Source organism: Ostrea edulis, chromosome 7, assembly GCF_947568905.1.
Source record: "Ostrea edulis chromosome 7, xbOstEdul1.1, whole genome shotgun sequence".
In the NCBI taxonomy this organism is placed as follows: domain Eukaryota; kingdom Metazoa; phylum Mollusca; class Bivalvia; order Ostreida; family Ostreidae; genus Ostrea; species Ostrea edulis.
The window spans coordinates 78,607,492-78,624,921 of NC_079170.1; the positions used below are offsets into that span (position 1 = coordinate 78,607,492).

Consider the following 17,430-nt stretch of genomic DNA (forward strand, 5'->3'; position numbering starts at 1 on the left):
CTCTCTAATCTTTTATCCAACTGTTCGTTGAATCCATTGGGACACATTATATAATAAACTAAAAGTCAACATTTGCAAAAAACGAAACATTTGATAAAAGTGCATTTTAAATGAAATCAATTGATCGTGTTTTGAAGCACCCAGGGGCAATGAATATGAAATGATTATTTTGAAACAATCTATCGCCTTCCGGAGCGATTTGCACTGTTCTGAATTGCGCTTTATTTCTTCAGTTTTAAAACTAAAACACAGGGTTTTTTTCCCATACGAAATTATATTATGAATATACCTACAGCTGATGACGTGTTTATATTAGGGAACATTTTGTGTGTTTGGTGGTGATATGAAATGAGAGGTCAAACCAACAGTCAGCTAAAGCCACTATAAAAAGAACAAAGAAAAATGAAGTTCCACAATAACCAAACTCAAACGTGGTTTCAAATTTCTTGGAAAAGATCCCTACTTTTAAACCTTGTGATTAAATCTTGACATGGTTTACTTACATTCCTTACAGTAGAGGTTGATTTCAGGAACTGAATACAAGATTGGAGTACATGTATATGGTTCTTCATTTCAAACTCGTTATATGAGATCTTGCATTTCTAAAGCATTCTTTAAACAATGAAAACAATTTGGTACATACATTTTCATTTGGATTAGAACTATAATGAAATATTACTTATTTCAGGTGATGTATACCGTTGTGGGTCATCACATTATGGGCATGTGTTCATGATCATATATAGTAGATGTACATCTATAAAGTATTTGTGGGTGGGAAGCCAGCAACTCATATCTCTTATCTGGTCTTTGATTACGTTTTAGATTAGTGTAGTTGCAGTGTTAGGTGTGTTTATAAGTACATTGTAATTTTTGTTTTGTTATCATTTTCTGTTAATATTGCTCACGTTATGTAAATCTTTTCGTTTGTCCTGAAGAAGGGACAGGTCGTCACAAAAATTTGACAATATAATTGTTCATATGAAAATAAAGTATATAATAAGAAATAAACAAACATTTTAAAAGAAAAAGAACAAAAACTAGAAACGATCTCGTTGCGAGCAACGAGTGGGTCTTCTGTCCGATTTTTGATGAGATAGAATTTTGAATGGAACAATGCACGTCATCAGTTACAGATCGTCACATCAAACGACTTCACTTCAATAATGCTTAACAAATTCTTTTTTAGTCTTTATGATATTCAGAAAATATTTGACCCTCTAGGCCCTTTTTGCAGGTCTCCTCCCAAAACTATTATCGAATGCATATGTAGTTCTTGACAGAAACTGCAAATTTTGTTCCATGAAGTGTAACAAGCTATTTTCAGTTTTCTAGACATAAACGGTCTGACCCCTAAACTTTGATATCGTAGAATTGGTATTTTCTTTATCTACAAATTTCTTTCTACAATGTTTAACAAAATACTATTTTTCAAGATATATAAGATATTCACTTTTAGGTTCCAACCCCTGAATTCCTTGAAAGGGAAAGTCAGACAAAATTTGAAGATGGCATAATTTGTAGTGTCACATTCTGGCCAATATATGCTATATAATGCTTTACGAAATAAGAGATAGAAGGCATCAAAGTTTCGTATATATTGTTCCCTTAACCCTTTCTCTACCGTATCGGTCAATATGACCGATAGCGCGTAAAAACAGAGCTACGTAAAAGAAGTGTCTATAAATCTTTGAAACTACGGACGTAATATATATGTTTTATATATCATATTTTTGGAAATTTTCTATATTTTTTAACTATGTAAAAATCAATTGAGTAAATAAAGCCATAAAATTAAAAAAAAAAAAGCATTTAAAATGAAAGATGACTTCGTCTAAATATGACGCAACGCTTTGTCGCAAGACCATTTTCCCCCTGCTATGATTTTTTTTATTTTCCCTATGAATGCAATGTTTTTTTTATATTTTTGAAAAGCATATATTCCCTGCTTTCAGTACATATAAAAATTATTTTTAATGCCTGGCAAAGTTATAAGAAAATAGCAATTTTTTGCACATGTACGTTTTTTTACGATTTTATTTCTCAATGTTTAAACAGATCGGCGTTTTATCTATATTTATATATGGAAATAGGGAAAAGTAAATACAGCCTGTAAAAGTAGAGGACATCTTCTTTTTGATGGACCCTTATTCATATTATAATTCTCGGTAGTTTTTATATTACGATAAAATGAAATTGGGACATGCTGCGCGGTTTTCTTAAAAATTAGCGACAAATCGACGTCGCTAACAGCAATCGACGCGCGTCGCACAATAAAGTGGTGAAAACTATTTGTATTGTCCTCTATTAGTAAATTCAGCACCTTTTGATACACTAAAACAACATACATACATGTATGAAATAATCAGCCAGGTATCTCTGCTTTTTAAAAAAAGCATAAAACCAATATTGGTATATAAACAGTTACACAACCTACATGTAACTTCATAAAACACCTATTGAGAATGTTACATCGGCAGAATGAATTTAAAAAAAGATAAAGTACTTCAAATTCAGATATAAACGTTATATTTGTTCGGAATAGTAATAAGTTCGCCTATATATAGCCCGTATACTTTTATTTTTCCGTGATCCGGATCGCGGGCCTCGCGGGCCTCGCGGGGTTTTCTGAAAGTGTGCAGAGAACACACGTGTTTCCGTTTCAACGAAAACAACACAGCTTCACCGTGATTATCACAGCGATCACTTGTATTTTACATCTTTAAAACGACCTGATGTCAGAAGAAGAAGATGCCCTGGATCTCCTGTTGCAGGATGACCCAAACGATCATGCATTTAGTATAAATACGTACATGTAAGTTGATGTAGTCACATAGGCCGACTAAAAAGAAGAAAATGCGGTTTTGTCATGTTATGAAAAATTCACGATTAGTTAACCGCGATTTGATGCCATAATTTGTCGTTTCATGAAAGAAAATATTTATATTTTATGATATTTAAACCAAGTGAATAACACCCTGTCCGGGTCCGGCATTAATCAGTTTGATTACCCCCCCCCCCTTTTCCCAGAATTATCTCCTTACCTGACGCGCGAGTGTAAGAAGGGGGTGGATTTAGTGTATAATGGGATGGGGTGGTTTTAATCAGACCGGGCATTCATGACCGCTGGTGAGAAGGCTATTTTCCAAGTTTTTTCCATGTTTATAAAAAAAAAATTATCTTTCTATGAAAAGAAAACACAATCTGTTAGGAAAACACACTTTGCATTATTGTAATAATAGAATTTATTATCATAATTTGAATTATTTTCTTTATTCTGTAACAAAAATAAAAACAAAATGTGTGTTTGGGGGGGGGGGGGTTTAACATCAATCAAAGTCTGATTATGACAGGCTAATGAAAAATCATATTGATTTCTCTTTTATCCAAATGCATGTATTTTATATACACTTAGAAGCTTATGACCATAAATGACATGTGATCCATACATGCTGGTACTTGTATGCTATGAGCTAATGGGCACGTGTCCCCTTATTGCCGGCCTCCTTCGTGGCCGAGTGGTTAAAGCATCGCGCTCAAAATCACACGGCCTCTCACCTCTCTAGGCGCGGGTTCGAATCCCGTTCGCGCCGGTAAGTGAGAAAGTTTTCCCAGTTTACTTACGAAAGGTCGGTGGTCTCTCCCCAGGTATCTAGGTTCTCTCTTCCACCAATAAAAAAACTGGGTGCCACCAGATAACTGAATTCAATTCAACTTTTATATCTGGGGTCATTCACTTTCCCTCAGAGTTTCAGTATTTTTGCTGGACCCTATAGGTTTTAACCTGAATTTCTTCAGTATTTGCCCTCATGTATATGCTAGGCATAATGCAGACACCTACATGATACATATATTTTTTTCATTACCCACTCTGCTACTCTCGCAATGTATAATAAAATATTCGATTCATTTCTAGCACATGTATGCAATCCCTTACCTTATCTTTAAATAAATTTGAGTAAATAAATTTAAGTGCGAAACTGTTCCATGCTACCGTGAAACTTATATTTTGCTTTTTAAACATAAACCAACAATTTTTAATTGTAATTTCTTTTCTTCTTTAAAAAGGGTATTGACATCCCAATATTTAGTGGGAAGTTCCCAGGTATCATCCACTAGCGACAGTCTACTGGCAAATCCAGACATGCATTGGAAGGATGCTGATGTGGAGGACACAGGGACACCTGATCCAAGAACTGTGGCATTTCATTCGGGGTGACAACCTGGCTTTCAGTTGGTATGACTCTTTGATGTTGAATATAGGGTTAAATCAGTATAAATTTGGTTAACATTCAAATAAATCCAGATAATACATTCACAAATGGAATCATGGCATTATGGTACACTGATATGTGTATACCATTTTACTGTTTTGTTGTTGTTGTTTTTGCTGCATAACTAGGGATCGCATACATACAAAAAAATTATAAGGTATGACACGTTTTAAGGTATGGTGGCCAATACTGATTTTATTTGCAATTTTCTTTCAGATATGGGACCCTATTACGGTATTCGGAGAACTGCAGATTTTATGAAGCTGTCTTTGACAGAAGATTTGGTTTTCTCCATTTGTGTTGCCACCAACCATTATGCTGATATGGTCATATCTACGGGGGAGGGTTGCCATATACTTCCCAAGGAAGTTTGCAGCCTCTCACTGAAGAGGAACTGTACAGGTATTACTAGTTTTAAAAACCGATATTGTGGCAGTGATTTCCAGTTTAAAAAGAATAATAAAATGCACAGTAAAAAGATTACCTTTACCAAAATTAATCTGGCTGTGAATCTAACTCATTTATTAAATGTGTACAACAATTACCTCTGATAAAATTTCATAAGTGATTAAATGCATACTTTTCAGAGGGCCTTGATTATCGGAAACATTTACAGAGCCAATTGAGTTACTTTTTTTCCAGATTTTTGTGCATTATCTTATATATGCCTGCTGTGAAGTTCCAGTCGATAGACAGATATTAGTCAACGCATGCCCCTGTCGGAACAACTCATTATCAAGAATTATGTCTAGAAATAGGTTTCAAGAGGTTGAATATAAGAACTTTTTTGTTAAATATGATGCAAGTACATTTAAATCTAGTGATTGAAAGTAAGTACTTGAACATTCGTATATGTTGAACTTGGAGAGGAAAAATGGTTAGTACTTTTTTATAACATTTGATAAGATGTTGTTGCTGAGCAACCAAATATAATTGAATAAAAAAATAAATTATTTTAGATTAACAGTAATTGAAAGATCATTGTTTTAATGTTGCAATACTTATTCTATTTAATGGAACATAATGGCAAAACGTCATATTATTAGAAAATGATGGACAATTATATAAAGTACGAAGTTTCCATTTGATGTCATTTGACCTTAATTCTCTTCATCATATTTTTTGTTAAAAACCTTTTTAAATGATTTTAAAAGATCTATTTAAAGATTATATTTTTAAAATAATGTGACATTTACTAATCATCATGGAATGTAATTACGTTTAAATTGTGTCGAATGGATGCAGAAAGGCAAATTATGGTCAAAATTGTACTATGAGTGTTGTTACTTAGCAACCAAAATTATTTATTTGTCAATAAAATTGATTAGTTTGATTGTGTTGTTATTGTAGTATTTTAAAAGGCACATTAGCTCATACATTTAGAATTTCCTATTTTTGACTCTAATCTAGTGAGAGGGGTCGTAATATATATATTTCAGAGAGAAAAGATTGCAAAAATGTGCACTTATATGACCTTTGACCCCGTAGACCTCTTTGAGGTCATGGGATACATTGACAACTTTTATAAGAAATTGTTCCCTGTCCAATTCCTAACAAAATTATATGTTGTATGCCTACTCCAAATCGTGATCCATGCAGATTTAAATCGATTTAAAAATACTGTCATTTAGTCTTTAAAAACCTCCAAAATGTGCCGGTAGAGAAAGGGTTAAATATTCCTTATTATGTAATCAATGATCATTTCGCTAACATCAACATTTGCAAACAACTTTGCTTGAATACCGCTTTCCAAATTCTTTTTAGTTTTTAAGATATTTAGAAAATGCTTTTGACCCCCCTCGGCCCTTTATGTAATGGGCTGGTCCCTAAAACTTGACATTACCTATAACTTTCGTTCTATAACGTTTAGTGTTTTTAGTATTCAAAATAGGAGGTTTCATCATTATCTACAACTTTTGTTCTATAACGTTTAAGGTGGGTTTTTAGTCCTGGATTTTGGAGGTTTAGGTAACATGTTTTGTTTGGAATCAAAAAATTAACATTCAGAGTAATAAAAAGAGGCAAAACAGTTAAGGATTTCCCTATCAATTTTCATTACAGACACTACTGAGGTCATATACTCCTATGTAGATTTTATGAAATTCTTTGGAAACATTAATTTGCCGTTATTTTAAAATAAAAACAACAAAATATTTTTAGATTACCAAACAATATCTTGATGTAGCCTTGTACGCGACATTTAGATATATCGACGTCGTTTTATCATTAACAATAATAACTTTTATTTATATGTCGATTCGATATATCCCTGTGAACTCGAAATAAAAAAAAACACCACAGAGTCGTCCACTTCTACTTCATACTTAGATATTTTATAGAAAGTAAATGCTAAAGGCAAACTAACAACTCGACTTTATGACAAACGGGCATCTTAGCAAGCCAAGTGTCCGATTCGCTTACTTTCATCTCCCCCATGGCGGGTTTAGTTGCGACTGAACTGCCATCTAACGGATCAGCGAGTTATCGTTCTTGACGAAAACAAAATCTAGCCAATTAAATAAGGCGTTGTAATTTCTGTTACATGTGTAGGTTTACAAAATGGGGTTGGCATATGAAAACAATAAACTTGTTTTTCATTTATGTGTGCATAATTGCTGTAAGCCTATGTCATCTTTGTGTTAAGGCGTTAATCACGTATCAAAACTTGCCATCCAGATTTCAACACGTTTTTATTTTCGTTTTGTACTGAGTTTTTGCAGTTTATTCCAGCACATACCGTCCTCTATCGTCATTTGGGTGAGGTACATGATCGATTTTCAGTAAAAGTTGACCGTAAACCCCAAAACTTTCTCAGACAATCGTCCGTCTTTGTTTTTTAGACAATATGTCATGCAAAGGCGACAACACCGACTAGACATGAGGCCGCCATTACCCAAACCAAACTGAGTGTATGGCGCGATTTGATTGGATGCCTTGAAAAGTCAAAAGGCGATATTTTGAAGGCTGAGAAATGGGACTAAATCCGCGAGAGTGGGGGGGGGGGGCTGAGAGTGAGCGAATCGGACATTTGGCTTGCGAAGATGGAAAAACGGGACGATTTCAGCTTCTCCATCGTCAACTTCCCATATTTTTGCAGCAATATTCCATTATCACCTGCATATGGCGTTTAAATCTCTCAATTTATTCAATATGCAAGAGCTTGTTCTGCGTATGGTCAGTTTTTAAATCGAGGCAAGCTACTGACAAACAAGTTGATGGAGCATGGGTTTCAACAGTCTCGTTTAAAGTAAGCATTTCGCAAATTCTGTGGTCGATATAACGATCTAGTTTGCCAATACAACCTATCATTGGGTGAAATGCTGTCTGACGTGTTTCATGCTGATTGTTAGGCCGTTCTTGGCACACTGTGACTACAGATAACTCCGTTTACCTGATTAAGATATAGTGCTCACGGCGGAGGTAACCGGTCGACAGGGGATGCTTACTCCTCCTAGGCACCTGATCCCATGTCTAGTTTGTTCAGGTGTCCGTGTTTGCCCAACTCTCTGTTTCGTATTGCTTATAGGAGGTATGAGATTGATCACTGATCATTATCTTCACCTTTCATGCAAGGTTTATGATAAAACTTAATATTGTGATTCACTCACCTGCATATGAAACCTCTTAGAAGGTAACTAGCGCCATTAACTCCTTATCTCTTCCAATTTGGTACTACAAACAATTATTACAAAAGTACTGTTGGAAATTATTCTTTCAATTTCAATTTAACAGAAAATTAATGCTAAATTAGAAACTTTACAGAAATAATATATATACAAGATGTAAAGAAGAGTGAAATAAACATTATAGTTATTGTTAGTGAATGTCTAATCCCTTCCAACGTCTTAAGCAGATTATTATTTTTGACAAGTTCTAGTGCTCATTCTGAGTGCTGTCTGAAGTCTAACGTTTGGTGTGAACAAAGACTAGGGACTTTGGATGCTCTCTGAAGTCTAAAGTTTGACCTGAACAAAGACTAAGGAATTGTGATGCTGTCTGAAGTCTAACGTTTGGTATGAATAAAGACTAGGGACTTGTGAGTAGAATAAGTAAAAGTATTGGTTTAGAGAACCACCTGATCTTAATCACATGTCTGAAAGTGACCACAAAGATGTAAATATCCTAGACGCATAGACACCTTTCTAACAAATCATTAAAAACAAGGGAGTAATGGGGCCATATGTGTAGCACAATATACTAACATAGAATTTCCCATGGTTTGTGGTTTGATATGATTTATATTCAACAAGTTGCGTGCCTTCTATCCCCAAGCATTGAAGAAATTGGTTACGGAGGATCGAGAGATGTATACTTCATTCTCTCATATCTACTCTTCTAATCTGCAGAAGGGTATAAAAGATCAGTCACGTCTATCATTTATATCACGTGACACATAGTCATGCAGATGAAAACCTAATTCGTCTGCTTGTTATAAAACAACACTCATGACAACAGGATGTCCAGAATCCTCGAAACCTCGGCCTTTAACGTAAATGACTTCATAAAGGCTAATGAAAATAAGAACACAATGATGAAAATCAGGCACCTTAAATTTCTGACGGAATTTCATCTGAGCCAGAAAACTGTGTGATTCGTCATTCAATTGCAACCCCCCCCCCCCTCAATGAATTGAACTTTGATACTTATTTATCTAATTTATGTATCTTTTTTCCAACAGTCACACGTGTTTCTGATATAACAAAGGTTTCCATTGTAGGCCTATATGAGACTTGAGCCTGTGTAGATTTGGAAACGAAAGTTAAATCCATATCTATGTCCACTAACAAAAAACAAACTTGAAAACCCTATTTATACACTCATCGTTAAACATGTGAAACTGAATCAATGCTTCTTTGAAGAGAAACGTACAGATATGATTAGGTCTAACTTGGGGCTCGAACTTCGCCCTGCACTAAAATATATTCCCCAGATTTAAGCCAAATGACGTCATGCATCATCCCGATATTGATTTAAGCCTAAAGTCAGCAAAATTATTAGTAATATCTTGTGTGTATGCAGGAATGAGAGCGTGTTTGCATACGACATCTAGGTTTTTATTCAAAGAGGAATAACTCTATCACTATTTACTCAATGATTAATCGGTTGATTTTCGATCTGCAACATAGTTGCCAAAAATTGATTTTATTCAAAGAGGAATAATTCTATTAGTATTTACTCAATCATTCATCGGTTATTTTCTGTCAGCAACATTGTTGCCAAAATTAAGATCGTAGAATCCCATTCCTGGATATATTCAATTTGAAAATTATCAACATGTCTTTTCTTAGTTCAAGGAAAACGGAAAATAAATAGAAATATGAGAGAAAAATACTTTCTTAACTGTAGCCGTGAAATGCAAAATTAAGGTAATTCCACCCTGGTGGTTGCAAAAAAGCGGTAAAACCCGAGGATCGCTCTTTTGCAACCCTCGGGTGGAACTACCTGATGTGCCATGGCTATTCATATTAGAGTCTTAAAATCTTGACGTAACGAGCGGGCATCGGCGGTTTGTGGCTCTGAACCCAACTAAACGGGATATTGTTTTCTAATGCAAACCATATTGCTGGGTTATATAACTTTGCCAATGTCTCTGCATTGTTAGAGCTCTACAATCGCTTTGACATGTAAATGTTCTGTAACTGATCTGTTCGATATGTAATTATTTACCAGCATATATGGTGCAGGAGTACCCCGAATGCACGCTTTCTTGAAAAATTCCCTTGAAAGTATGCAGCGTCGGGTGGGGTCACAATCAGCTTACTTTTTACTGAGGAACATCTTCATTATGAACGGAGGTAGCTCAGGGTCAAATTTAAGCATATGTTGGTAAACTTTTTTCGAGTACCAAGAGATTTGGTGCCAAGCGAAGCGGGGTCCAAATCGAGTGGCGAGAGAAAATAACTACGAGTGGTATGTTTGGTATATCTGTAACACGAGTAATTAAACTCTTTGTGGTTTATCTGTAACACGAGTAATTAAACTCTTTGTGGTTTATCTGTAACACGAGTAATTAAACTCTTTGTGGTTTATCTGTAACACGAGTAATTAAACTCTTTGTGGTTTATCTGTAACACGAGTAATTAAACTCTTTGTGGTTTATCTGTAACACGAGTAATTAAACTCTTTGTGGTTTATCTGTAACACGAGTAATTAAACTCTTTGTGGTTTATCTGTAACACGAGTAATTAAACTCTTTGTGGTTTATCTGTAACACGAGTAATTAAACTCTTTGTGGTTTATCTGTAACACGAGTAATTAAACTCTTTGTGGTATATCTGTAACACGAGTAATTAAACTCTTTGTGGTTTATCTGTAACACGAGTAATTAAACTCTTTGTGGTTTATCTGTAACACGAGTAATTAAACTCTTTGTGGTTTATCTGTAACACGAGTAATTAAACTCTTTGTGGTTTATCTGTAACACGAGTAATTAAACTCTTTGTTCTTTCAGTTTCAGGTATCATTACCCTTCCAAATGTTTGTCCGTAAATCAATGTCATCAGTATTTATCGTGATCGGTATAAGTTTGCATTTACTGGGTTTGCTTAGTACCCTCAAGGGTCCACAGTGAGTAATTTTCAAGAAATATTATGTTTATTCTACATATTCAACATAGCTTCATCGATGTTTGAAAATTGTTTGTCATACCTTTTCAACTGGTTGTAAGTTAAGAACTAACTATTAGTACATGTTTCACACCTCGAACTCACGATTGTTGCGCATACCAAATCACTTGGTACACCTCAAGTACAAACTTCATAGTCGGGTAACCATGCCATCGTATTTATGATTATAAACCAATAATTATCAATGACTGGTAACAATCAAGGAAAGGAGTCACGCTTTCTGAATACCGTGCTTCAGTTGCCAGAACTGGTATGGGGCCTTGAATATGAAAAAAACACAAAAAATATGGGTGACCTGGGCGACCAACAAAAACAGATCTATAATTCTAATGTATTCTCTCTCAATCTCTTTATCTATCTCTCTTTCTTTCTCTCTTATATCTATTATTCCCCTTTACTAGCACTTCATGAAAATAGTATTAAGATGGGCACTCACCATCTTGTGATTGAGCTTCTACCACAAAGCGACACATCCAGCAATGTAACTCATCATTTGAAACAAAATCAAAAGACGCAGTGACAGTTTCAAATCACTCTATCAGCATATCTGATTTGTTTCTGTTGGTTGACCAGGCCATCCAAATATTCTGTTTGTAAGACCATTTTCATAAATGATATCTATGAAACGCAAGAACGTCTGCATGCCTATTATACCCGAAAATGTCCAAATGAATAGTAGTAGTAAATTCTATACTTAAACCATTCTAAGCAACATGTGGCAGACACTCTTGAAACATGGAAGGTATCTTGAATGTGTAGAAAAACTCAAATAATGCTTGAAAACTACTCTCTGTCCACCCTTAACTGCCTGTTGAATACAGGTAAACTAATTATCAAACCCAGTCAAAAGAAACTTGCACCTATCAAGATAAATCCCGATGATTTTGATTAAAGTGCAAAATATACGGAAGGGTTATTATAAATAAAATGGATACAAAAAAGAGTTTTCATTTGTCGTGTGAAACATGCACTAAGTATGCTGTTAAATTGTCTCTCGTCACTCGATTTGGTTCCTTGCTTCGCTCAGCACCAAATCTTTTGGTTCTCGACAAAGTTTAACAACATATATATGCTATACACATACTATTCTTTTGAACATCATGAAAACTATTTTCATGCATTTTCTACATTATTGAAATGATCTGAAAAACAGGGAATTTGTGAATGACCTGGGCAACCAACAGAAACAAATTAGATACCTGTTATTTGTTTAAATGACAAGTTATATTACTGGATGTGTCGCTTTGTGACCAAAGATCGAGAACAAGATATGGAGTGTACATTTTACATATTCTTTTCATGATGTGTTAGTAATGGGCATAACGGATACATCAGAGAGAGAGAGAGAGAGAGAGAGAGAGAGAGAGAGAGAGAGAGAGAGAATGTGTGTGAGTGTGTCCTAAATACATTGATATAATTTCATCGGCATAAATGGTCTCCTGTTTCTGTTGATGACTAAAGCCACCCAAACTTCTGTGTTTTCCTCTAAAGTATTCAATTTTCCACACTCATTCTGTCGACTGAACCACCGTGTTTAGAAAGCTTGACGCCATGTCTTTGATTGTTCCCAATCATTAACAGTTATTAGTTTGATAATGATAGATACCATGATATAGTTATCCAACCATGAATATTGGACTCGAGATGTACCAAGTGATTTGATAAAGGCAACAATCGTTTGTTCGAGGTGTGATACATGTTCTGATTAGATTTCGTCCATGCGTCTAAAAGTTATATTACAAAAAAAACGAATTTGTGTTTCTTTTTTTCCGCTAGTATAGCTTCAATATATTTATTCTTAAAAACCAATAACAACATTACATACAGACAATTTTACAATAATTCTATTAATATTTTTTCTGCATGGCAATGTGTGCATAATTCAATATGAACATTTGCTTCACCTAGATAAAAATTGACAAAATATTATTCCTTTCATATTTTAACATTTCACATTCTAAAAGGTAATGGAATTCATTCCCATTATCGGAAATGCAAAAATTACAAAATATATTCTTATAAATATCAAAAGATCAGGATCCAGTTTCGAATGATAAACGATGATTTCGTGTTCCGAATTTCACTAGAGTTATTTTAACGGTATCATTTAAAACGTTTAAATAGTCCTAAAATTTGAATTGTTCTTTGATTTACTCCTTTTGAAGATTTTTGACTATCTGCAACCCAATCAGACAATATTCTTTTACTCGTGCTTTTCAGCCATTTGGAATCAGAATTCCGTGAACACCACATATTACATAAGCCGGCCTGATTACAGAGAGAGTTGTGGAGGCCTGATTACAGAGAGAGTTGTGGAGGTCTGATTACAGAGAGAGTTGTGGAGGCCTGATTACAGAGGGAGTTGTGGAGGTCTGATTACAGAGAGAGTGGTGGAGGTCTGATTACAGAGAGAGTTGTGGAGGCCTGATTACAGAGAGAGTGGTGGAGGTCTGATTACAGAGAGAGTTGTGGAGGTCTGATTACAGAGAGAGTTGTGGAGATCTGATTACAGAGAGAGTTGTGGAGGTCTGATTACAGAGAGAGTGGTGGAGGCCTGATTACAGAGAGAGAGAGAGAGAGAGAGAGAGAGAGAGAGAGAGAGAGAGAGAGAGAGAGAGTTGTGAAGGCCTGATTACAGAGAGAGTTGTGGAGGCCTGATTACAGAGAGAGTGGTGGAGGTCTGATTACAAAGAGAGTTGTGGAGGCCTGATTACAGAGAGAGTGGTGGAGGTCTGATTACAGAGAGAGTTGTGGAGGTCTGATTACAGAGAGAGTTGTGGAGATCTGATTACAGAGAGAGTTGTGGAGGTCTGATTACAGAGAGAGTTGTGGAGGTCTGATTATAGAGAGAGTTGTGGAGGCCTGATTACAGAGAGAGAGAGAGAGAGAGAGAGAGAGAGAGAGAGAGAGAGAGGGTGAGTTGTGAAGGCCTGATTACAGAGAGAGTTGTGGAGGTCTGATTACAGAGAGAGTGGTGGAGGCCTGATTACAGAGAGAGAGAGAGAGAGAGAGAGAGAGAGAGAGAGAGAGAGAGAGTGAGTTGTGAAGGCCTGATTACAGAGAGAGTTGTGGAGGTCTGATTACAGAGAGAGTTGTGGAGGTCTGATTACAGAACGAGTGGTGGAGGCCTGATTACAGAGAGAGTTGTGGAGGTCTGATTACAGAGACAGTTGTGGAGGCCTGATTACAGAAAGAGTGGTGGAGGCCTGATTACAGAGAGAGTTCTGGAGGCCTGATTATAGAGAGAGTGGTGGAGGTCTGATTACAGAGAGAGTTGTCGAGGTCTGATTACAGAGAGAGTTGTGGAGGCCTGATTACAGAGAGAGAGAGAGAGAGAGAGAGAGAGTTGTGGAGGCCTGATTACAGAGAGAGTGGTGGAGGTCTGATTACAGAGAGAGTTGTGGAGGGCTGATTACAGAGAGAGTTGTGGAGGCCTGATTACAGAGAGAGTTGTGGAGGTCTGATTACAGAAAGAGTTGTGGAGGCCTGATTCCAGAGAGAGTTGTGGAGGCCTGATTGCAGAGAGAGTTGTGTAGGCCTGATTACAGAGAGAGTTGTGGAGGTCTGATTACAGAGAGAGTTGTGGAGGTCTGATTACAGAGAGTTATGGAGGTCCATAGTTACCGGTATAAAGACATACTCGCATGGTTGTAGTTGAAGAACAGCCTAATCGAAGATAAAATGGTGGATATTGATCATTGCGTAATCACAGAGTCGTCGTTTCAGACCGTCTTGTCTGGATAGAGTATCGTAGAGGTTTAACTGGTAAGAAAGGGCATACTTTTAACCACATTTTTAACGCTCTTGTATTACAAACGTAGCTTAGGAATATAAACAAACCTTGTAGGCCATTTAAAACAGCAATGAGATAGGAAAGTGCTGACAACTCAAGGAACGTATCCACGATCTGAAGAACCCATGTCAAACCAGTTAACGAAAATAATTTAATGTATACAGAGAAGTGAGTTCTATTTCCCGATGAACTTTCAATCTGTGGAACTGATAGAATTTTATAGAGTGTGACTATATAAAATATAATGTTAGTGACACATATAAATATCAACGGACAGAGGAGTGTAACGATGAACGCAGTTCGGAATGTCATTAAAGTGGATGTTTTATCGTAGCCCGTCATCATACCAGAAGATGAAATTAATGACGTCACTATATTGGCCATAACAAGGATAACAGGAATCCCAAATCCATAAGCCGAATATTTTACGACAGTTTTCTTTTTGAATTCCTTTCTTCTTTCAAGACCAACGTCGGAAGTAAACACGAGACACATGTGGAAAGAACAGATCTGAAGCCAAAAGAAAGTAGATAACCAAAAGAAATGAGTAAGGGCAGAAACCATTGTAACTCCGATACTGAAATCCTCTATGTTTGAAAACGGTCTTATCATCAACATTAACTGTGCAGAAAATAAAGAAAATATAAGAAACATATTATTTAGGCCTGGGGTAGTGCGAAGATTCCGAAAGAATGCATACGTGATAAATGTTAATAGCAAACACGTCAGAGAGACTCCGATACACACAAAGGTTAACAAGGTCAATGAGGACACTCCATGCTGGTAATGATTCACTACACGGAAGTTGTGCACGTAGTAAGGGATGTCGTCTACACAAATTCGAATTCCATCGCTGTCGAAACTTTGAAACTTATGAAAATTCAAAGATATACCCTTCTGGGAAAAATTTAACCGAACATTTTTCCATGATACCCCAAAGGCATAGTCTTTTACAATGATTTGTCGACAAGTCAACAAGGGACTAACCAAAACGTTACGAAATACAGGTCTGCCATAATTTAATTCAGTTGGTAAAAGCCAGCAGTTATTTTCCGTTCTGAGTTTCCAGAGTAATGACGGTAAAAACAGAGAAATTTGGTTAGCTGTTATTTGCAAGTGCCAAATTTCGTGAATGAAAATGTCATTCCAGATTACTTTCTGGGAGTGATTAGTGTACATTATCAACTGGTTCTCCAACTTATCACGATCTGTAGTGGTACTCAGGAAAACTTTCAGATACAAATACATTTCATTAGAATCAGTCGCACTGGATTCGCAATTTTTCGATGACATTAATATGACATCTTCGACAAGAAAATCAACCTCCAGATTCATTCTAAGGTCTTCTAAATACCATCTTCTAACTTTCTTCATATAACTGTACAGTGAGATATTGAAACTAGTAAAGAGTGTGTAATTGAGTTTCACAGCCATAGAATACCGAAGGTTCGTTGTTTTCCTAAGGAGTGACAGACAATTTCCGTTTTTTAAAGCTTTCCCTGGAAAGCATTGGATGGTTAAACAGTCATCCTACAAAAAATAAGCAGATACGTTACATTACTAAGTAATAAATACATGTAGCATATGTAAAACTTAACAGACAGTTAAGCGTATTTTATACTTTATTATAATCGATTAATTATGCATAGAGATGTAAATGAAAAGTGAAGATAACAAACAGTGACCAATTTCATAACTCCTGTAAGGAATACAAAATAGAGATTTAGGCAGATCCCTGGACACACCAGAGGTGGAATCAGGTTCCTAGGAGGAGTGAGCATCCCCTCCACCGATCTCAACCGCCGTGTGATCGTATAAACGGAGCAATTAGTATGGTTAGCTCTCTATTTTACATTGCTTATAGGATTTATGAGATTGATCACTGTTTATCTTCACCTTTCCAAGAACGGCCAAACAATCGGTAAGTGAATATGATGTAGAAAAATAAGTACAATGATATACGGAAATACATCTAATTATAATAATAATGCCCAACTATCTATTTTGTATTGCTTGTAGGAGTTATGAGATTGATCACTGTTCGTTATTTTCACCTTGCATTGATATACTTTTATTCCGGTAAAAAGATGTTATTTAGGGTCTTGCATATAATAAATGTAGGTACTTCATACGAAATAGAATATACTGAGTTTATGTTTACATTATACTCATCGTGAAGTTGATCAGATGAACAGGACATAGACTTCGTTTTCGTTGACTGATCAGTGTAGTCCAAAATTGAAAACACAGATCTGAATCCAGGGGGCGTAATCGGCGGGAAGGTTGGGAAAAGCGTGGGAGGAAAGGTACCAGGTGTTATTACATGTATGTCATCGTGAACATTAAAACAATTACCGAAAATTCCATTACACCTTTCACAAAATACGTTTCTGAAATAGGAACACACCTGGACGTCTGGAAACTCTCGACACGCTCTGTAAACTGCAGTGGGCGTGCTATTGGAATATTTACAGGAATCTATACCGTTGGGTTTGACGTCTGTTGGATTACAGACGAGGCAAAACTTATTTTTATAAACAACATTTTTGGATATTACTTTTGGAAACCTATAATCCTCCATGACTTCACAGGCAAATTGGACATCAAGGTCAACAGCGTTCCATGATCCGTATGAATTACATTTAGACACATACACTTTTGTTATAGGGGACACTTCCTTGCATTTTTCTGCGTTTTGATGAGGTTTAATCTTTAAATCACAGTCATTTATTTGGGC

At 36.0% G+C, this 17,430-nt stretch overlaps 1 long non-coding RNA gene across 1 annotated transcript; it reads left to right on the forward strand.

The window, feature by feature from the left end:
• Positions 1 to 2,697: 2,697 nt before the first annotated feature.
• LOC125656068 (uncharacterized) lies at positions 2,698 to 4,596 on the forward strand. Its single transcript, XR_007363013.2, has 3 exons — positions 2,698 to 2,815; positions 4,069 to 4,237; positions 4,491 to 4,596. It is a non-coding gene; the product is annotated as an uncharacterized LOC125656068 (long non-coding RNA).
• The last annotated feature ends 12,834 nt before the right edge of the window (positions 4,597 to 17,430 follow it).